This window comes from Lynx rufus, unplaced genomic scaffold, assembly GCF_022079265.1.
Source record: "Lynx rufus isolate CCGP_SWC_20201006 ecotype Redwood Valley unplaced genomic scaffold, mLynRuf1.p SCAF_21, whole genome shotgun sequence".
NCBI lineage: Eukaryota > Metazoa > Chordata > Mammalia > Carnivora > Felidae > Lynx > Lynx rufus.
The window spans coordinates 5,775,792-5,798,417 of record NW_025814836.1 but is presented as its reverse complement, the minus strand read 5'-3'; the positions used below and the strand labels follow the sequence as shown (position 1 = coordinate 5,798,417).

At 38.4% G+C, this 22,626-nt stretch overlaps 1 pseudogene; it reads left to right on the top strand.

Annotated features, from left to right (window-relative positions):
• The first annotated feature begins 19,370 nt into the window (after positions 1-19,370).
• LOC124517424 (scm-like with four MBT domains protein 1) lies at positions 19,371-22,173 on the top strand (annotated as a pseudogene).
• Positions 22,174-22,626: the final 453 nt, after the last annotated feature.

Genomic DNA, 22,626 nt, shown 5'->3' with positions numbered 1-22,626 from the left:
ACAGGTGTTGGTGATGATGTAGAGAAGAGGATCCCTCTTGCATTGTTGATGGGAATGCAAACTGGTGCAGCTACTCTGGAAAACAGTATGATATAGCAATTGCACTACTATATATTTACCCAAAGAATACAAAAATACTCATTCAAAGGGATATGGCACTGCAATGTTTATTGCAGCATTATCTTCAATAGCCAAATTATAGAAATAGCCCAATTGTCCATCAACTAATGAATAGATAGCAAAGTTGTGGTACACACACACACACACACACGCAAGAATATTACTCATTTATTAAGAGAGTGAAATCTTGTTATTTGTAATAAAATAGATGGAGCTAGAGAGTATAATGCTAAGTGAAATAAGTCAGCCAGAGAAAGACAAATACCATATGATTTCACTCATATGTGGAACTTAAGAAAGAAAACAAATGTACAACAGGGAAAAAGAGAGGCAAATCAAGAAATAGACTCTTAACTACAGAGAACAAACTGGTGGTTAACACAAGAAAAAGTAGAGAGGAGGTGGGTATATACATGATGGGTATATAGGTGCACTTGTGATGCTGTTTTATGGAACTCTTTAATCACTATATTGTATACATAAAAGTAATATTAGTCTGTATGCTAATTAACTGGAATTATTTTAAAAACTAAAAAAAATATATATATCACTTAACCCCATTAAGTGGGATTTAGTCCTGGGATGGAAGGGTAGTAATATTTGCAAATCAATCAATCACAAATATAAGAAAAAGGATAAAAAACATATGATCATTTGGATAGATGCAGAAAAAAAAAACATATGATAAAGTAAAACATCGATTCATGATAAAAGCCCTGAACAAAGGAGGTTTAGAGGGAGTATATCTCAACATACTGAAGGCCATCTATGAAAAATGCACAGGAAGCTGATGCACTGAGTGGCTCAGTCAGTTGAGAACCTGACTCTTGATTTTGGTTCAGGTCATGATCTCATCATTCATGAGATGCAGCCCAGGGTTGGACTCTGAGCTGATAGTGTGGAGCCCAGTTGAGAGTCTCTCTCTCTCTCTCTCTCTCTCTCTCTCTCTCTCTCTCTTTCTCTCTCCTTCTCTCTCTGCCCCTGACTTCAAAATAAATAAACAATAAAAAAAGAGAAAATGCACAGTGAACTTCATACTCAGTGGGGAAAACTGATAGCTTTCTCTCTAATTCCTGGAAGAAGACAAGTATGTCCACTGTCACCACTTTTTTATTCAACATAGTACTGGAAGTCCTAACATAGTAATCAGATAAGAAAGAGGAATAAAAGGCATCCAAATTGGTAAGAAAGAAGTAAAATTTTCACTATTTGCAAATGACATGGTACACTATATAGAAAACCTGAAAGACTCCAGCAAGAAAAACAAAAACAAAAAACTCCTAGAATGGATAAATGATCAGTGAAATTACAGGATACAAAATCAATGTTCAGTAATCTATTGCATTTATATATGCTCATAATAAAACCACAGAAAAAAAACCTCTGAAGATTCTGTGTCTTTGTTGGTATGTTTCCAGAATGCTTGTTACCCAGCTCAGGAAAACTGCTTGGTTTTCATCCTTCCCATGAGTGATTTCTTCTATCTTATAATTTACAGGTTTCATCATACATTATTTTATTCCTTCTGATTAGCAGGTTATGTAATGTCTCATGTAGTCTGGTCAATATTATCCTCATAATTCCAGTGGGGATCCTGTTCTGGCACCTCATCACCACCCACTTGTTAAATCTCTTGATGAGAGTTGACAGTCACTAGACTATCTGTATAATTTCTACTTTTTCTTACAATATGATTCTTCTCATTAAAGGTACAGCAATGAGATAAAATAACAATAGCATCCTGTCAGGTCAGCAAAAATGTCAGCCTCATGCTGATGAATCATCCCTAAATTTATAGGTTTTATGATACTCTACCAAATTTGTCCTTAAAAATTCTTAGGTTCCCCATGGAGAAGAGGACATGTATCCTAGAAACTCCTCCATTATTATCAACTACTTCTCCAAGGGGATAGTGACTCTGAGTAGTGGGTGTAGTAAAGGTGGAGGCTAACTTACAGTATGATTGCAACTTCATCTGAGATAGCTTTGAGACTCTTGGTTCCATCCCTGTTTATCCTCTAAAGGCTTGACTAGGATAAGGGGAAGGTTCTTGGGGGGTTAAAGGGGGATATAGGAGTCTGTAAAGAATTTGAACATGTAGGTTGTGGTGGATGCTGAAAGAGGGGATCTGAAAGTAAGTCTTATTCAGAATCTTTGGAATCCAAGACAGAGACAGAGTCCACACAGGCATGGCAGTAATTAAACAAATTAAAATCCTGTTATAGTTTCATGAAACCCTGCATGTAAGGAATCCTTAATGACTTTTAAGACTGCTTGTAAAATAAGTCCACCTGTAGAATGATATTAAAATTAAGGGATCCACTTAGTGCCCATTTCTCCTGGTCAAAGTTTATTGGGGCCAAGTGATGTCATAAAAGAAAACTAACTTCTTTTGCTCATCTAGTTTAATGTGGTCCTGATTATTCAATGTGCAACCAAAGGAAGAGTCTTCAGGGAAGCATTGGGTGCTCCCCATTTTCTGTATTATTTATGAGCCACTATTATGTATCTTATTTCCAGGATGGAGTGCCTAGGTTCAGACATTGGTTAGATTACACTCTTGGATTTGGTCCCAGGCATTCTTAGCATGCAGATCATAGAGAAGAAAGAGAAATGACAAGGGGCTCCCATGATCTGAGACTATAAGCTTCAAAGTGGTTCCAGATGTCCCCAACTTTACTCAGCCAAAGTCCCATTTACTTCTTAATCTAACTGCTTTTGGATCAAGAAACAATTAATAAGGTGTTTAACGAAGAAGTGCAAAAGGAGATACAAGTGTCTGGGCTTCTTAAGGCTCATTTCTGGGAGTTATCCATATATTCTTCACAGAGACAAGAGACTTGAACTGGATACTTGACATGGTTGGCAAGATGACATAGAGATTACCAGTTTCCCTTCCTCATAAGTGGGGACAGAGGGTGAAGAATCAAGGAGTGTCAAAGAGGGAAACAAAATTGGAGTTTTCAGGCTAGAGTCAGGCATAACATGGCATGAGAAGCTGACAAAACAGAATGAGGGGTTTTGGAGAGAAGATGGCAGCGTAAGAGGCTCCTGGGCTCACCATGTCCTGCTGATCACTTAGATTTCACTCACATCTGCCTAAAGAACACAGAAAACCACCAGAAGACTAGAAGAACAGACTCTCCAAAGCCAAGCATAGACAAAAGCCCACAGAAGAGGGTGGAAAGGGCAGAGAGGCAGTGCATACTACACAGACTGGTGGAAGGGCACCGGGGCGGTGCAGGGGAAGCCTGCCCAGCAAGGTAGAGACCCCAAGTCTGACTTGTAAAAGCAGAGGGGCTGGACTGCATGAGTTCTGACAGCCAGTGGGACTTAACATCTGGAATGTTAAAAGGCAACAGCTCTGCTCTCTGAGAACGGGGAGGGCAAGAGGACAATGGAAGGGAGAATTGTTGAACCTGGGGAGACAGAGCTCAGCTCAGCAGGGGAACAAAACTGCTGGCAAGTGCCATCTCCCTCTCCCATCCCCCAACCAAAATTCCAAAGGGAACCAGTTCCCGTCACCAAACTTCCTTGCACCACACAAACACCCAATGCTGTGCTTCTGTGGATCCATCCTTCCTATGGTCTGCCTCCCTCCCGGTGCTGCAGGGCCCCTCCCACAGGAGATCACCAGCAGCAAAGCAAGCTAAGTCTGCCCCTCCCATCCCTGTGCACGTTGTGGATCCACCCTGGCTAATACGCCAGATGCCACTGAAGCAACACCACAAGCCTGGCAGTGTGCAAATAGCCCAGACAGGGGCCACACCACTCCACAGTGAGTCCTGCCCCTGGGAGAGGGGAAGATAAGGTACACACCAGTCTGACTGTGGCCCCAGAAGTGGGCTGGGGGCAGACATTGGGTCTGACTGTGGCCCTGCCCACCTACACAAGTTACTCTGGACAGTACAGGGGAAGTGTCCTGCAGCTTGGAGCCACCCCAGGGACTATCCAAAATGATGAAATGGAAGAATTTTCCTCAAAGGAACTCCAGGAAGTAGCAACAGATAACAAATTGATCAAAAAAGATTTACATAATATAATGGAACAAGAATTTAGAATAATAGTCATAAAATTAATCACTGGGATTGAAAAAAATTATAGAGGACCGCAGAGAATCTATTGCTACAGAGATCAAGGGACTAAGAAATAGTCATGAGGAGCTAAAAATGTTATAAATGAGGTGTAAAATAAATGGAGGCAACCACAGCACGGATTGAAGAGGCAGAGGAGAGAATAGGTGAATTAGAAGATAAAATTATGGAAAAAGAGGAAGCTGAGAAAAAGAGAGATAAAAAATCCAGGAGTATGAGGGGAGAATTAGAGAACTAAGTGATGTAATCAAACGGAACAATATCCGTATCATAGGGATTCCAGAGAGGAAGAGAGAGAGACAGGGTCTGAAGATGTACTTGAACAAGTCATAGCTGAGAACTTCCCTGATCTGGGGAAGGAAAAAGGCATTGAAATCCAAGAGGCACAGAGAACTCCCTTCAGACGTAACTTGAATCGATGTTCTGCATGACATGTCATAGTGAAACTGGCAAAATACAAGGATAAAGAGAAAATTCTGAAAGCAGCTAGGGATAAACATGCTCTAACTTATAAAGGCAGACCCATAAGACTAGTGACAGACCTATTTACTGAAACTTGGCAGGCCAGAAAGGAATGGCAGGAAATCTTCAATGTAATGAACAGAAAAATATATGCAGCCAAGATTCCTTTATCCAGCAAGTCTGTCATTCAGAATAGAAGGAGATATAAAGGTCTTCTTAAACAAACAAAAAATGAAGGAATTAATCACCACTACACCAGCCCTACAAGAGATCCTAAGGGGGATTCTGTGAGTGAAATGTTGGAAGGACCACAAAGTACCAGAGACATCACTACATGTGTGAAACTTACAGACATCACAATGACTCTAAACCCATATCTTTCAATAATAACACTGAATGTAAATAGACTAAATGCTCCAACCAAAAGACATAGGGTATCAGAATGGATAAAAAACAAGACCCATCTATTTTCTGTCTACAAGAGACACATTTTAGACCTGAGGACAACTTCAGATTGAAAGTGAGGGGATGGAGAATTATCTATCATGCTACTGGAAGTCAAAAGAAAGCTGGAGTAACCATACTTATATCAGACAAACTAGATTTTCATTTAAAGGCTGTAACAAGAGATGAAGAAGGGCATTATAAAATAATTACAGGGTCTATCCATCAGGAAGAGCTAACAATTATAAATGTCTATGCACCAAATATGGGACCCCCCAAATATATAAAACAATTACAAACATAAGCAACCTTATTGATAAGAATGTGGTAATTGCAGGAGACTTCAATACTCCACTTACAACAATGGATAGAACATCTAGACAGAGAATAAATAAAGAAACAAGGGCCCTGAATGATATATTGGATCAGATAGACTTGAGAGATTTATTTAAAACTTTGCATCCCAATGCAACAGAACATAATTTCTCTTCGAGTGCACATGGAACATTTTCCAAGATCACAAAACAGCCCTTAGTAAATATAAAAGAATTGAGATCATACCATGCACACTTTCAGACCACAATGCAATGAAACTTGAAATCAACCACAGGAAAAATCTGGAAAACCTCCAAAAGCGTGGAGGTAAAAGAACACCCTACTAAAGAATGAATGCATCAACCAGACAATCAGAGAAGAAATTTAAAAAATATATGGAAACAAATGAAAATGAAAATACAACAATCAAAATGCTTTGGGATGCAGGGAAGGCCGTCCTGAGAGGAAAATACTTTGCAATCCAGGCCTATCTCCAGAAACAAGAACAATCCCAAATACAAAACCTAACAGCACACCTAAATGAAATAGAAGCAGAACAGCAAAGACACCTCAAACCCAACAGAAGAAGAGAAATAATAAAGATCAGAGCAGAAATAAACAACATAGCATCTAAAAAAAAAACTGTAGAGCAGATCAATGAAACCAAAAGTTGTTTTTTTGAAAAAAATAAACAAAATTGATAAACCTCTAGCCAGGCTTCTCAAAAAGAAAAGGGAGTGGTACCAAATAGATAAAATCATGAATGAAAATGGAATTATTACAACCAATCCCTCAGAAATAGAAGCAATTATCAGGGAATACTATAAAAATTATATGCCAACAAACTGGACAACCTGGAAGAAATGGACAAATTCCTAAGCACTCACATGTTTCCAAAAGTCAAACAAGAAGAAATGGAAAACTTTAACAGACCCATAACCAGCGATGAAATTGAATTAGTTATCCAAAATCTCCCAACAAATAAGAGTCAATGACCAGATGGCTTCCCTAGGAATTGTACCAGACATTTAAAGCAGAGATAATCCTTATCCTTCTCATGCTGTCCCAATATAGAAAGGGAAGGAAAACGTCCTGACTCATTCTATGAAGCCAGAATTACTTTGATTCCTACACCAGACAGAGATCCAACAAAAAAAGAGAACTACAGTCCAATATCCCTGATGAATATGGATGCAAAAATTCTCAATACAATACTAGCAAATCGAATTCAACAGCATATAAAAAGAATTATTCACCATGATCAAGTAGGATTCATTCCTGGGCTGCAGGGCTGGTTCAACATTCGCAAATCAATCAACGTGATACATCACATTAATAAAAGAAAAGAAAAGAACCATATGATCCTGTCAATCGATGCAGAAAAAAACATTTGACAAAATTCAGCATCATTTCTTAACAAAAACACTCAAGAAAGTCGGGATAGAAGGAACATACTTAAATATCATAAAAGCCATTTATGAAAAGCCCACAGCTAATATCATCCTCAATGGGGAAAAACTGAGACCTTTCCTCCTGAGATCAGGAACACGACAGGGATGTCCACTCTCACCGCTGTTATTTAACATAGTGTTGGATAGTGCTAGCATCAGCAATCAGACAACAAAAGGAAATCAAAGGCATCAAAATTGGCAAAGATGAAGTTAAGATTTCACTTTTTGCAGATGACATGATATTATACATGGAAAACCTGATAGACTCCACCAAAAGTCTGCTAGAACTGATACATGAATTCAGCAAAGTCGCAGGATACAAAATCAATGTACAGAAACCAGTTGCATTCTTATACACTAATAGTGAAGGAACAGAAAGACAAATAAAGAAACTGATCCCATTCACAATTGCACCGAGAAGCATAAAATACCTAGGAATAAACCTAACCAAAAAATCTGTATGCTGAAAACTATAGAAAGCTTATGAAGGAAATTGAAGAAGATATAAAGAAATGGAAAAACATTCCATACTCATGGATTGGAAGAATAAATACTGTTAAAATGTCAATATAACTCAAAGCAATCTACACATTCAATGCAATACCAATCAAATTGCACCAGCATTCTTCTTGAAGCTAGAACAAGCAATTCTAAAATTTGTTTGGAACCACAAAAGACCCCGAATAGCCAAAGCAATTTTAAAGAAGACCAAAGCGGGAGGCATCACAATCCCAGACTTTGGCCTCTACTACAAAGCTGTAATCATCAAGACAGAATGGTATTGGCACAAAAACAGACACATAGACCAATGGAATAGAATAGAAACCCCAGAACTAGACCCACAAATGTATGGCCAACTAATCTTTGACAAATCAGGAAAGAATATCCAATGGAAAAAAAGACAGTCTCTTTAACAAATGGTGCTGGGAGAACTGGACAGCAACATGCAGAAGGGTGAAACTAGACCACTTTCTTACACCACTCACAAAAATAAATTCAAAATGGATAAAGGACCTGAATGTGAGACAGGAAACCATCAAAACCCTAGAGGAGAAAGCAGGAAAAGACCTCTCAGACCTCAGTCATAGTAATTTCTTACTTGACACATCCCCAAAGGCAAGGGAATTAAAAGCAAAAATGAACTATTGGGACCTCATGCAGATAAAAATCTGCACAGCAAAGGAAACAACCAACAAAACTAAAAGGCAACTGACAGAATGGGATAAGATATTTGCAAATGACATATCGAACAAAGGGCTAGTATCTAAAACCTATAAAGAACTCGACAAACTCCACACACAAAAAACAAATAATCCCATGAAGAAATAGGCAGAAAACATGAATAGACACTTCTCTAAAGAAGACATCCAGATGGCCAACAGACACATGAAAAAATGCTCAATATCGCTCCTCATAAGGAAAATACAAATCAAAACCACATTCAGATACCACCTCACGCCAGTCAGAGCGGCTAAAATGAACAAATCAAGAGACTATAGATGCTGGAGAGGATATGGAGAAACTGGAACCCTCTTGCACTGTTGGTGGGAATGCAAACTGGTGCAACTGCTCTGGAAAACAGTGTGGAGGTTCCTCAAAAAACTCAAAAATAGATCTACTTATGATCCAGCAATAGCACTGCTAGGAATTTACCCAAGGGATACAGGAGTGCTGATGCATAGGGGCATTTGTACCCCAATGTTTATAGCAGTGCTTTCACCGATAGCCAAATTATGGAAAGAGCCTAAATGTCCATCAACTGATGAATGGATAAAGAAATTGTGGCTTATATACACAATGGAATACTATATGGCAATGAGAAAGAATGAAATCTGGCCTTTTGTAGCAATGTGGATGGAACTGGAGAGTGTTATGCTAAGTGTTATGCTTTCTATCATACATAGAAAGACAGATACCATATGTTTTCACCCTTATGTGAATCCTGAGAAACTTAACAGAAGACTATGTGGGAGGTGATGGAAAAAAAATATCTAGAGAAGGAGAGAGCCAAACTATAAAAGACTCTTAATAACTGAGAACAATCTGAGAGTTGATAGGGGGTGGGAGGGAGAGGAGGGAGGGTGAATTCTAGAGAAGACTTTTATTGTGTCCTATGCCCAAGCACAAGGGAGACAGAACAGAGGGAAGGTACCTTCAGTCTGACTCCACAAAGACTGGGGAAAGTTTTTAAAGAGGATAAGGGAGGAAAAGAGTGACATCTAAGCACATAGAGGTGGGAAGACAGGGGGAAAGTTGGGTATGCAGCCATAGAGGACAGAACATGCTTCATCATGCATCACATGTATCATTAACATGTTAAATATCCTCCACGGGTGTGATTTCAATATTAAAAGCAAGCAAAAATCAATGAAAGATCAGCACTGGGACCCACCATGGCACAGACTAGTTTGGTCTTGTCTTCACACAAGTCTTGGTAACAGAGTCCCCCTTTGGTAAGTATCCTCTTTCCTCAATTCTGCAAGATATTGTACTCAAATGGCACAGGGTTTTAGCTATCAAGGAATGCTGGATTTCAAAATTAGGATTTAGGGGACCTAAGTTCAGTTCCCAGTCTCTCTCACAGGTATGGGCAAACAGTCTAAATGGGGAGTATTTGTAGGCAGGAAGTTGTCTGCTTCTGAATGCACATTTTTCCAGAATAGAAGAATAAGATATAATACTTCCCTACATTCAGCAGGCGATGTACTCACTCTCTGAAAGTCCTTATGGTATAGTTTAGGGTCAGCAGGCAAGCTCCAGTATTTGAACAAGAAAAAAATAGTTCAATGGGTACATTTGGTATATTTTAGTCAATTATTCCAGGACAGTCTTAGTCTCCACCGGGGATTTTCACCAAGTTCACTATCGGTGAAAATTAAAGAGAAACCTCACTAAAATGGAGTGGAGTGGCCAGTGGGGAGATCTCATGCCATATCACTGCTTATTAGCCCTTTGCAGATGGAACAAGAAGACGCCTATAATTTTCTAGATGAAAACTTTTCTCTTTGCTCGGCAACAACCCAGCCAGTGAGAGACCATCACAACCTACTCAATGAGAAGCCACTACTATTTGAACTCCCAGTTTATTCTTGTGGACTTTTTTTTATAACAGCCCTCTCAAATCTCTCCTTTCTTCTATAAAAGAACATACTTTTCCTTTTTGTCTGCAGGCTTGCCTGTGGTTTTGTCGTATCTTCCATGTCCCAAATTGCAACTGTCCGCTATTGTTGTAAACCCATCATTGCTGGTAAAATAATTGACAGCTTTATTTTTAAGGTTAAAATGATTTAGTGACAGGGAAGTGGGATCAAGAGGGGACACCCAACAACTCTTAGGCTAAGTGAGCAAACAGGTGCAGGTACCCACATAGTCCACTGAATACATTGCTTTCTTGCAACGCTGGAGTTTAGGATAAGTCTCTCCTGGATTTTTATCTCCAGTCCCTTTGTGCCTTGAGCTCTCTAGGTTTTATTTGTAATTTGTTTTAAGCTTTGTCCCTTCTGAGAGTACTCTTTGGCCTTTAGTGTGACTCCTTTTTGGAACTAACCTGTTCTTATTGGAAATTTTGCCTGTTGGACCTGGGTTGGCCCTGGTCCAATTCGTTTTGGAAGTGGGTTGTTCCTGTTGAAACTGTGCTGTTATTATTATTTTTTTTTCTCTAGAGAAAAACCTCTAAGAAATGGGTTCCTAGTCATCAAAATGCTTGAGGGTGCTATCACCTTCTAGGACCCTGGCTAGTCTTGTGTTTTAAAACAGTAATCCTCCTTTTTCACATTTTTAACAAAGTGGATTGACTACCAAAAGTAATTTATAACCTCAGTAGCCATTATGGAGAATGTTCAATCTTCTCAAACTTGTTTTCTCAAAATTAAATTAAAAAGCTACAGCCAAAACATAGGAGACTCTTAAAAACTGAGAACAAACTGAGGGTTGACGGCAGGTGAGAGGCAGGGGGGGTGGTTGGTGATGGTTATTGAGGAGGGCACCTGTTGGGATGAGCACTGGGTGTTGTATGGAAACTAATTTGACAATAAATTTCATATTTAAAAAATCCTAAAAAATATTAATCATAAGGCAAAATTCTTTTATTTTGAGAAATTTATCAGTGGAGTATCACTTAGATTAAGATTTAAAGCTGTATTTACTATCAACTATAGCTAAAGTATGGAAAGAGCCCAAATGTCCATCGATGGATGAATGGATAAAGAAGATGTAGTATATATATACAATGGAGTATTACTCGGCCATCAAAAAGAATGAAATCTTGCCATTTGCAACTACGTGGATGGAACTAGAGGGTATTATGCTAAGCGAAATTGGTCAGTCAGAGAAAGACAAAAATCATATAACTTCACTCATATGAGGACTTTAAGAGATAAAACAGATGAACATAAGGTAAGGGAAGCAAAAATAACATAAAAACAGGGAGGGGGACAAAATAGAAGAGACTCATAAATATGGAGAACAAACTGAGGGCTATTGGAGGGGTTGTGGAAGGGGGGATGGGCTAAATGGGTATGGGGCACTAAGGGATCTACTCCTGAAATCATTGTTGCACTATATGCTAACTAATTTGGATGCAAATTTAAAAAAATAAAAAAATTAAATAAAAAAAGAAGTTCTATAGAGAAAGGAAATAATGTAAATCAGAAATATATATATATATATATATATATATATATACATAAAGTAAGGAAGAACATCAGAGAACATATAAATAAAGGTAAATTATTTCTCTATTTTTTCTTTAAAAAATAATAAAAAGCTACAGCTCTCCCCATTTTTTAAAACTGAATGGGAGACCAATTTAATTTGTACCTAGAGGCTGAGAAATGTTTTTAGGATTATTTTTTAATGTTTATTTGTTTTTGAGAGAGGGAGTGGCAGAGAGAGAGGGACACAGAATATGAAGCAGGATCCAGACTGTCAGCACAGAGCCCAACACGGGGCTTGAGCTCACAAACTGCAACATCATGACTTAAACCAAAGATTGATAATCAACTAAGCCAACCAGGTGCCCCAAATGATTTTAGTATTTTAAATTTGCTTTTTTCAAAATACTATTTCCAAAATAACTGAGGCAAACAAATTTTTGAAAGAAGTAAACACAGTTTCTGAACCCCACACCCCACATTTTCTTGGTAGTAACCATGTTGTGCTCAAGCCCCACCTCTGGTGTCATTTCTTTGTATTGGCTTTGTATCATTCCCCATGTACTTTATACCCCCTACTCCTTAATAATAATCCTTTTGCTGAACTTCTCTTTTCCTTTGAAACTCTTTTACGTCCTCCTCCAGTGAACTTATTAAAATCTGCACCTTTAAAGTTAAGGCTTCTGGAGATCTAAAAACAAAAAAATGAAACAAAACAACCCCCTGCCAAACTTCTTATTTTCCATTGACTAAGGCCAAATGGTGAGCTATAGTTAGAGTTTCTTAAAGTAACTGGAACTCCCATAGGTTTGCTGAAGCATTTACTGTAGTCAAATTTGCCAATCTGATTTTTCAGATTTTTATCAATTATTCCACATGCTTGCTACTGAGGTCCAGGGCAAACATTTAATGAAACTAACCCAATGGTAACATCTTAAAAAGGATTTAAGAAAACTAACCCCTAAAGTTTAGCAAGATGCCAGAATATTGTTAGAAGTCTCTACTGAGTGATTTGTAGCTTTTCTTAAGCCTAATAATTGAAAAGAGAATCACACCCTCACACATAAGCCTCATAAACCTACTCATGACTATTATAATGTACTGTAAATTGTCTTTACAGAAAATTCTGGTCTTCCTTTAATGTTTAATTCACCAGGTAGAATTCAACTCTGTTAATGGGCTGATAAGAATCTTTCTCTTTTAAGTAAAGGGACCAGGATGGAATGGGAAACTATGTTCAGTCCAGAGTTCATGAAATTGACAAACCAGTTCTCTTTCACCCTAGATGAGTCACTTAAAAGAAAGACTTCTAAAGTTCTTTATTTTCACCTCTGGAAAATAAAGTCCCATAAATAAATCAAGTACCTCACTGTTTCTGATATTATTGTCAAGATCCAGGACATTAGGAAAAAAACAAAAACACAAAAACCAAAAAAAAAACCCAAAAACACAACAAACAAACAAACAAACAAACAAAAACCCTCTTCACTGTTGGTGGGAATGCAAACTGGTGCAGCCACTCTGGAAAACAGTGTGGAGTTTCCTCAAACAATTGTAAATAAAATTACCCTACAACTCAGCAATAGCACTACTAAGAATTTATCCAAGGGATACAGGAATACTGATTCATAGGGGCACATGTACCCCAATGTTTATAGCAGCATTTTCAACAATAGCCAAATTATGGAAAGTGCCTAAATATCCATCAACTGATGAATGGATAAAGAAGATGTGGTTTATATATACAATGGAATACTACTTGGCAATGAGGAAGAATGAAATAAGGCCATTTGCAGCAATGTGGATCGGGGAAGGGAAGGGTAAAAATAGTTACAAACAGAGAGGGGAAGTGGCAAACCATAAGAGACTCTTAAATACAGAGAACATACTGAGGGTGGATGGGGGCGTAGGGGGAGAGGGGAAAATGGGTGATGGACACTGAGGAGGGTACTTCTTGGGATGAGCACTGGGTGTTGTATATAAGCAATGAACCAGGGGAATCTACCCCAAAAACCAAGAGCACATTTTACACACTGTTTTTTCGCCAATTTGACAACGAATTATTTTTTAAAAATCATATTTAAATAGCTTTTCTGTATGAATTTTTATGTTGAAGTATGTAATATTAGCATAAACAAAATTTCTCAATGATTATAAAAAAAAGGGGGAGCGCCTGGGTGGTTACGTCGGTTAAGCATCCGACCTTCGGCTCAGGTCATGATCTTGTGGTTTGTGAGTTTGAGCCCCTCGTCAGGCTCTGTGCTGACAGCTCGGAGCCTGGAGCCTGCTTCAGATTCTGTGTCTCCCCACATCTCAGCCCCTCCCCTGCTCATGCTCTGTCTCTCTCTGTCTCTCAATAATAAATAAATGTTAAACAATTTTTTTAAAAAGAAAAAATTATTAGCAAATTAAGGAATTCAGGTGCTTAAGCCCTCTGGCCAGTCTCTCCAATGTCCTCCTAATTCCCAGTGATGGGGCTCTGAGGAAATACAAGGGTTCTTTCCAATACTTTTTTAATCAGCACAAAGAAACCACTCTCCAGATTGGGAATAAATATCTCCTTATTGACATGGGAGATATATTCTTTGGCGCTCTACCCCACTGCTATAAAGAAGCCACTGCTATAGAATACTAAAACAGTTCAAAAACTTAACATGTACCTGTCTCTGAACCTATTCCCCCTTTTTATTTTGGCCCTTTGAGATCTACCAGCCCTTTTTTCCTTAATTTTCACACCCGTATTCATTTATTGAGATGAAATTTTTAGAAAAGCATCATTTCTTCCAAAATTGAGACATACTTCTAGAGTTTTTACAGTAGTAATCAAAATAGCCAACCAGTTAAACTAAATGACCCTAGAACACCTTTTATTTGTTTCATCTCTGATAGTACTATAGCTGAGTCTGGGGACACTGATTATTCGACCCTATTGGATAAGTTTCTGCTCTCTTTAGGGGTGAAACTTCTAACTGTTATTGGTAGAATCTACAGTGCACCTCCCACAAAGATTCAAATAGATCTTTCAAAACTTCTCCCCAGAATTAATCAATACCCTATAAAGAAGACTTTCAAGGCATCAAACACATAACAGAAAATTACAAGGCTCAAGGCCTCATTATCCTCTGCACTAGTCCCTGTAATACCTGTATTTTACCTGTGAGAAAACCCAATTGCTGAAAATGGAAATCTTTCCAGGACCTTTGAGCAATAAATAACATTTATTATCATTGGCGCCCTCTTGTTCCTAATACCCGTCAGATACTGACATCCATTCCCACTGAAAGCAACTTTTTTACTATAATTGATCTATGCAGTGCCTTTTTCAGTTTTACATTTGATAATCATAGACAATATCTTTTTGCTTTTGGTTGGGAAGAACAGAAATACATTGTGGAGAGTAATGCCCCAGGGTATCGCCGAGATTCCTTATTTTTCAGAAATATTAAAAGCTAATTTGAATACTATAAAGCTTTTGGTGGGCTCCACTTTGTTCAATACATGGATTGTTTGCTTTTCTGCTTCTCTTCTCAAACCTCTTCACAGGAAGATAATATCCACCTGTTACAACCTTATTCCTTTAAGGTCCTACAGGAACTTAAAATCTCCAAAGAAAAAATTGCAGTTTGCTTCAACTCAGGTTCAGTAATTAGGGTATCTGATCTCAGAATAAAAAAACAAACAAGCAAACAAACAAACAAACAAAAAACATATTTAGATCCAGAACAAGATCCCTCACAAAGGCTTACTGTTGACAGATCACCTTTTGACTTCCTAAAGAAATCTACATGAAATCCTATAATCTATGGTGATTTTTCATGGAATGATGATGATTCTTATTTAAAGGATGAAAATGGTAAGTATTACATTGGGCAAGCAATTGCAATTGCTTATTAAGTCATCAAAGCATCATTTTATATATGTGGCTGATTTGGCAGGGCAAGCTGAGTCATAAACCCTTAATTGAAACTTAGGTACTTGTATCTTAGCCATGAATAACACCACAAAAATTTATACCAATAGTCTGTATGCATTTGGGATAGCTCATAAATTCATAATGTTGTGAAAACAATGCAGTTTCCTTACTCAGATGAAAATAAAATTAAAAAAGTCTTCGGTGTCCAAAATGCATTAGATGGCATGCATTTGCTGACAGGTCTCATTATTATTAAGTTTCCTGGGCATTCCAGACTCAACTCTCTGGAGGCTGAAGGGAACCATCTCACTGATATTTCTGCCAAAACCACTGCTATCAAGAAAACCAGTAGCCAAACTATAACTTAACTAATGTGAGGTCACTCTTTGGTGAATTACAGATAGAGACTACATCAAGTGGAGTTGTCACACAAAGGAAACTTTATTTGCAGCAAATAAGGAAATCACAGAAAGCAACTTCCAAAGCTGTGACACCTCAAGCAGGGTTGAGTGAGTTTCTTTTATTTAGGGTTAGGATAAATATTCAGAAAGGGGAGTTTTATCATCATATGTCATGGTGGGCACAAAGTTGTACATATATATTAAGGAAACATGTCTATACATACATTACATGTTATATTACTGAGGTTTGTGCTCTTCTCTGGACAGAGGTTTTGACATTTTAATGAGGTAGAGGTTAACTGTTGGTCACTTCATGGTCCATCTGTACAGGCATGAATTGTTCAAGCTCAAATTGGCCTAGGCTGGTTGGAGTTCTTCCTGTTGTTTACCGCTAAAAGATAAGGCCAAACACTCCTGTGAAGAAGAAGAGGGTTCAGTGGAGGTCTTTCTGGTAACAAAATCCCTCCCCTAGTTTTATTTTGCTCCTCATTAGTGAGGGGCATCAGGTGAAAGTCGTCTGTAGCTACTTCCTGCTGAACATGGATATAGTCATAGGATTGATAGAAGAGCAGAATTTTTTTTCTCAGCTAGTTTTAGATATGTTTGTGGGTCACCAAGTTTAACCCCAAGGTGTTCATACCCTTTTTCTACTACCATCTATAATTTTATGGCTTCTATGCAGTATGCACAAATTGTACCATACACTTAAGTATGCAAGGTCCAAATAGTAATAAAAGTAGTAGGATTAGTAGTGACCCCAGAAAGGAAAGAAACCATGTAATACTGGATAGTGCTGTTTTATAGCCTGCAGAACCTCACCAGGGAATTATCTCTTTTGGTTAAAAGTATGTAGCCAAGTTTCCTTGTCCAGAATATTTTTTATATATTTATCTATACTTTACTTGAAGTATTAATATAGGTATAGCATGAGGTGTGTATATATATATATATATATATATATTTTAAAATATCTATATAATATAGTTATAATGTTATATAGTTTATAATATATAGTATATAATATTATATAATATATTATATATAAATATATAATGATCAATTATATAATTATATATATTATATAAATATATATATAATTATAATATAATATAGTTTCCCTCTTCCATATGCTAATAAGTAGTCTAGGGTCAATCTATTGTCTAACACTGGATTCTAAGGAATCCAGAGAAATGTTTAAGTATTTGAGGGTGTTGCCTATATTTTTATCTAATGTCCCTAGTGTATTAGATTCCTTAGAGTAACTTTATGATATATGAAACTTCCCCAAGTCGTGGCTAATCCAAAAGCCAATCCAATGCCAGCCTGGATCAGTCCTAGGGCTTTTTTTCCCTTTGAAAAGATTAGTATGATTGCATATGGTAATTCTCCTGGGACTCATTAGACCCAAAGTACATTGTCGAAGAAACTGGACATTATCAATGCACACATGAACATAAAATTTCCAGCTGGAGAACAGCCCATTTGAAGCTAATGTTTGGGTGATCCACAAATGAATAATATACCCTTGATTGTGTGCAGAATCTGCAGGACTGGGTTGAGTCAAGCCAGTTAAACAACTTGAGGCCCCAGATTGGGCTGCCTCTGCATATAGAAGATAAAGGTCCATTCCATGTGACTGCATGATTTATTTGATCCCAGGTCATCACTGTTAAATGCCTTGGGTGGTAAATAGAGAAGTTCCCCAAATCCTGTAGGTTTGGCCAATCCTGTCCATGCCCTACACTGATCTTTCTGCAGTTGTACTATCATATTCCTTTTCTGAATACCAGCGAGTCTCATTTGAAAATTAATTATCATAAACATTAAAAGGAACTATAGAAAATAGGCCTTCTTGACTACCACTACGTGTATCAGAAGTGCATTTATAACATGGTTTTTGCATTGAGATGCAATTTAAGAATGATATTCTCTTCCACTCCATTTGGTATCATTGATAATAGAAGCAAGATTTACATGTTGAATTTCTCTGTGGCTATGGAAGGGGGAGTTTCAAATGATTTAGGGGAATGCATAACATATTTTATGTCAAGATCATTTATACAGGATGAAATACAAACCTTCCAACTTTGGTTTGTAAATCCAACAGTTCTTTAGGTAGTTTCCCTTTGCTGTGATCTTACTTATATTTACTAGGGAACTTACCTCCCAAGGATGCTCCAGTGTATTTATAGTTTTTGACATCTTTAGGATAATAGTGACAAGAACCAACATGAGGAAGATATTTGTTTTACTTTTTATTTATTTTTTTCTTCTTTTTAAAATTTAAATTCAAGTTAGTTGAAACCAATACTGTAATATTGGTTTCAGGAGTAGAATTTAGTGATTCATTACTTAGGTATAACATCTAGTTCTCACCCTAACAAGTGCCCTCCTTAATTTCCATCACCCATTTAGTTGATATCCCCACCCATCTCCCTTCCAGAAACACGCAGTTTGTTCTGTTTATTTAAGAGTCTCTTATGGATTACCTCCCTCTCTGTTTTTATCTTATTTTCCCTTCCTTTCCCCTATGTTCATCCTTTTTTTTTGTTTCTTAAATTCCACATATGAGTGAAATCATATATATGTATTTCTCTGACTGACTTATTTAGCTTAGCATAATATACTCTAGTTCCATCCACATTGTTGCAGATAGTAAGATTTTATTCTTTTTGATAACCTAGTAATATTCCATTATGTATATATACACACATACATACACATGTATATCTGTATCTTTATCATCTATCTATATCTATCTATGTCTATATCATCTATTTATATATCTTTCCTTAATTTGGTTACTATTGATAGCACTGCTATAAACATTGGGGTGTATGTGCCCCTTTGAATCAGCATATTTGTATTCTTTGGATAAATACCTAGTAGTGTAATTGTTGGGTCATTATTTTTTATTTTTTGAGGTACCTCCATACTGATTTCCAGAGTGGCTGCACCAGTTTGCATTCCTACCAACAGTGCAAAAGTGTTCTCCTTTTTCTGCATCTTCACCAACACCTGTTGTTTCCTGACTTGTTAATTTTAGGCATTCTGACAGGTGTGAGGTTGTATCTCATTGTGGTTTTGATTTTGTATTTCCCGATAGTAGGTGTTTGTTTTAAAATCATAGCAGAGAGATCAGGAAGAGCTGCCAGCCAGCCACCAGCCCCATAGAGCTGGGCAGGAAGGAGGGCGGGAGCTAGGGAAAGAGGGCAGCAGGAGTAGGAGAAGTGCCAGGTCAGGGAAAGGAAGAAAGAAAAGGAGCACTGGAGGAGGAAAAGCCAGTGATTGAGTGAAGGTGCACATGAAAATTCCTGGTAAGTGCTTTAATGACATTGTGATTATTTAGGAGAATGCCCTTCTTCCTGGGGGACAACTGAAGAGTTTAGAGCATTTTCATTTGGACCCATGAATGCCCATTGAACAGATATTTGACACCTACATGTAAACTTCAGATCTTAGCACAACCATAAGTCTTGTCCTTTGTGTGGGGAGGAGATAGCTCATGTTCTGTGTAAATGAGCCAGTAGCAACAACTTGATGCAGTTGCTGGATCTTGTTTGGAAGAAGTGGAATTGAGCTGGGAATATTATCTAGAAGAGACAGAGTCCACTGTAATTCCCCATGGATCTTTTAAACATGTGGACACACATTTGCAAAATAGGTTTGATCCTGGGATAAGACTGGAGGTGGCTGTGAAAACAGACCTTGAAACCAACTGGGCTGGTCACCACCATCATTACCACCTGTGAGCAGTTGCTCCTCCTCCCTTGCAATAGCTATGGTGATGGCCAGAGGGCAGACTTCTGGTGTGACATCAAGAAGGCTGACTTCTACCTGGTTGAAAGGTGTGAGCAGAATAAGAAGACCATTGAGGGGAGTATAGGTGGCTCAATCGATTAAGCATCTGACTCTTGGTTTCAGCTCAGGTCATGATCTTATGGTTTGTGAGTTGGAGCCCTGCATCGGGCACTGTGCTGTCATGCAGAGTCTGCCTGAGATTCTCTCTCTCCTTCTCTCTCTGCCCCTCCTCCGCTCTCTCTCTGTCTCAAAATAAATAAACTTTAAAAAAAGACCATTGAAACTCCAGAAGACATCAGAGATAGTGTCTGATTGGGATGAGTTTCTGCGGCAGACCCTGAGGAGAGGTTTCAATCCCCCTGGTGCACTGATAGAGGGCATCTATAATGGAAGGAATCCTTTAGATCTCATTGATCCTGGCTCTAGGTTAGAATGTTAAGCTTTCCAAGACTTACTGATTACTTGATTTTTACTGAAGCTGCATTAGAAAGAACTTGAAAGTTCTGAGAATTTTGAGAATTTGGTTGTATTACTTGGATCCATTTCTTCATCAGGTAGGTTGGGCTGCTCGGTAAGGATATGAGCTTTAGCCCCCACTAGCCATCTGACATCTGAAGCCAAATGACAAGAGATTTTGCCAAAGTGAAAGATGAGGAGGAAGACCAATTGCCATCATACTTATTTAGGGACAAGTTGATTAGCACTCATTTATTCTCTGTAAATATGAAATGGGAAGCTGTGGACCCCTGGTCACCTTGTGGGATCTCTCCTACTACAGTAGTAAAGCTTTCTTATGAGAAGTACTTCTTGGTGGAAATGGATGATTTGAAATCAGAAAATCATTCAAGGTGATCTTTTGTATGCCATGCCCACAGTCCTGGTATTTTCCCCATGCAATGGAGTCTGAAAAATGCTTTATACCTCAGCCACCCTCCTGGATACCCTGGCCAAGAATTTGGACCAAATACCTCAAATAGTGTGGTGCTGAAACTACTCCCCAGAGGTGCCTTTTTCCGCTAATTTCTGAGCATGAATTTAAAGAGAATATAAGCTTGAGACAGTGAACACTCTTATCCCTGAAGAAGTGTGTGTTGCCACCATTACTGCAGTGAGAGGCTCCTACCTGTGGCTCCAGGTGGGTTCTAAGGAGCTCATACATGAATGTACTATAATTGTAGAATCCATGGATGTATTTCCTTTGGGCTGGTGTGAAACCAATGCCCATGCCCTCAGTGCCCCTAACAGAACACAAGTACACAAGTGGAGGAAATTTTTCTGGTTCAATCAGAAAAACAAATGCCATCCTCCAGCACTGTCAATGAGAGCCTGATGAATTAAGAGCAGAACTCCCCAGGTGATTAATGTAAAACGACACTTTACAAGGATATACTTCAACCACCGTTGCTTCTCAGGGCTATATCTTAACTAAGAATCCATGAGCTGCCTCGATTTGTAGGACATGGTAACTATATTCTGGTCCTCAGAGAGGTACTCACTTTACTTATCAATGCAGCCTATAAACCCAGTCTTGTCCTTCAAGAGTTGCAGCTGAATAAATATTCTGTGTGGCATGGATGTAGGGAGGTTCTAAAAGTCAAATACAAAGGAAAGAGTTACTGGGATACTGCTGAGGTAGTGAAGATAGTGAGTTTGGTGCCTAAGTTCTGTCAAACCTACATCAGACTGGAGATCTGTCCTAATCTCCCCATCCCTTGGGTTGTTCTTACCAAGTATTCTTAGAACTGCTCTGTGCTTACAAAGACCAGTATACACACTGTATGGGAAGAAGAAAAATAAAAGAATTGGGAGGCCACCTGGTGAGCATAGTAAGTTAGCATGTGCCCTGAAAAAAAAAAAAGAGGAGGAAGAGGCAGAAAAATATTTTGACCCATAGAAGAAATACTCCTCTGCATCTGTTGATAACGCCTCAGGAGGCTTGCCCCAGGGAAGTGGGAGTGAAAATGAGGATGACCCAGATGTAAAGGAGGAGGATTCCCTAAGTGAAGGCAATATATCTGAGCAATAGGACGAGCTATAGGAAGAGTCAGAAGTGTCAGAAAAAAAAAATCATGTTCCTCTTCTCCCATCCAAAACGAGATATATGCATTGGGGCATCCAGATAGACAAGAAAAAAAGAGATTCACACTTTTTCATTTTCTGATGATGAGAATAAACCTCCTTCACCAAAGGATTGAAGCTGCTGAAAGGCTTCACCTGGACAGTAACCCCCGAAGTGGCAAGTGACAGATATTGTTGTGTTCATCATATACATTGATCATGCTCCATTAACAAGAATATTTCTAGACCAGGAAATTGATGGGCAGGCCCTGTTGCTCCTTACCCTCCCAAGAGTGTGTGGGCTTAAAATTAGGCCTTGAAATCGAACTCTGCCATCACATAGAGAGGGTCAAGTTTGCTTTTTATGAACAGTTTGCCAACTTAGAAGGACAACTGAAGTGGGCTGTGTCTTTGAAGCACAAATGTAGCAAATACTCCACCCCACTCTACAAGCGAAGCTGAAACAGTCCTGGGGGCTTTGGCCCTGCAGAGTTGGCTTGGTCTCTGCACTTTCAGGAAAAGAGGTCCCACATTGAGGAAGCAAATCCTGCATAGAAGTGGCTATCCTGCCAGGGTAAATGTGGGCATCTCTTGGTCAGAGGGTTGCAGTTTCAAAGAAGATAAAGGTTGTGAAGAAAAAATTCATGTAAAAAGAATAAGCATTTCCAGAGGTGTAGCATGGAAATGAAGAAAAATTTAGTCTGCTGGGAAGCACCTTTATTGTTTTCTTTTTGTTTGGTTCCTTCCCATTGTAGACTGAAACTTGTTCTCTGCTTTCTCTTTCTTGGAAACAGTCAACATAGCTTTAAGTTAGCAGTGATTTGGGACTGTGCCTAAGGCACATCAGTGCTTCATTGTCATTGTGTTTTTAAGCTCTTTAAAATTAAAACACTTCATTTTGGGATGATTATGTGG